Source organism: Pseudorca crassidens, chromosome 18 (assembly GCF_039906515.1).
Source record: "Pseudorca crassidens isolate mPseCra1 chromosome 18, mPseCra1.hap1, whole genome shotgun sequence".
Taxonomy (NCBI): Eukaryota; Metazoa; Chordata; class Mammalia; order Artiodactyla; family Delphinidae; genus Pseudorca; species Pseudorca crassidens.
Window position 1 is genome coordinate 61,156,073 of NC_090313.1, and position 1,644 is coordinate 61,157,716.

The following is a 1,644-nucleotide window of genomic DNA, read 5'->3' on the forward strand; positions in this document are numbered from 1 at the left end:
TGTATTTTCTCAAACTCTAGAGTCTAGAATTCTAAGATCAAGGTGTCAGTGGGGTTGGCTTTTTCTGAGGCCTCACTCATTGTCTTGCAGATGGCTGTCTTCTTCCTGTTTTCACGTGGTCTTCTGTCTGTATCTGTGTCTGTGTCTTAATCTCCTGTTCTTTAAGGACACCAGTCATATTGGATTAGGATTAATCCTAATGACCTCATTTTAACTTAATTACCTCTTTAAAGATCCTGTCTACAAATACAGTTACATTCTGAGGTATTGAGGGTCAGGATTTCAAAATGTGAATTTTGGGGGGACATGATTCAGCCCTAACAATCGTTAAATATGATGTTAGCTGTAGGTCTTTGTAGATACCTTACCTAAGGTTGTTAAAATTCCCTTTTATTTCTAGTTTGCTTTTTTTTAATCTTGAATGAGTACTGAATTTTATAAAATTATTTTCTACATCTATTAAAATGATAATATGTGTTTCCTTTCTCCCTCTTTTAGCATGGTGAATTACATAGATTGAGTTTTCAAATTTCAAGCCAGACTTGTATTTCTGGGAATAACCCCATTCAGTCGTGATGTATTATCCTTTTCATATGTTGCCAATTTTTATTTGGGAAAATATCATGGAGTATTTTTGTGATGCACACCACATTGAAGACTGTTGAGTTTCTGGGTGGAAAGAGAAATGCTATAAAAATGTTTAATCAGGGCTTCCCTGGTGGCGCAGTGCTTGAGAGTCCGCCTGCCGATTCAGGGGACATGGGTTCGTGCCCCGATCCGGGAAGATCCCACATGACGCGGAGCGGCTGGGCCCGTGAGCCATGGCCGCTGAGCCTGTGCGTCCGGAGCCTGTGCTCCGCAACAGGAGAAGCCCCAACAGTGAGAGGCCCGCGTACCAAAAAAAAAGTGAATGGAAGCATGACCAGAAAGTAAGGTTGTTCTTCTTATAGTTTTTGTACCATTTGCCTTTTAAAAATTATGTGCACATTATTTTAGAAGTAAAACTTAATTTACATTAATTTTTTTAAAAAGTCTCCAACCAGAAACCAGTCATTTGTTTTGTTTGTTTTCATTACAACTCTGATTCAGTTGGGATTTTTTTGTTGGTGCATGGCATGCAAACAACTGGAACAGCGTCTATTTTTCCTCCTAAATAGGTAACTAATTCGTCCCAGCATAACTGACTAGTGCTTTTCTTCCCATGATTTGTTAATAGTTATTCATACCAGGATATTTCTATACTATTTGTCCTTGCTCCAGTACCACACTGATTTGAGCTATAGTGGAATGAGTTTACTGTGGTGAAGCTCATTTATTTAAAAAAAAAAAAAAAGATGTGCAAAGACACAGAGGTTTATAAAAGTAGATGGCTGGTTAAGTGCATGGAGGAATCTAAGAGTAGATAAATAATGTTGAAAGCGCAACAGTAAACAGCATTAGTTAAAGCCAAACTCTGGCCACAGAGCCTCTCGGGAGGAAACAACCTTCACAAGTTTGGACCCGTAGATGCGGGAGACACCAAGCACAAAGGAAAAGTGGCGGAAGCCCGGGGGATCCCACAGTGATTTACGGTCCCTCACCTGCTCAGGGAGATTGGCGGCGGCCCCGGGGGCGGGGTAAAGCAAACGTCACTTCCGGCCTCGG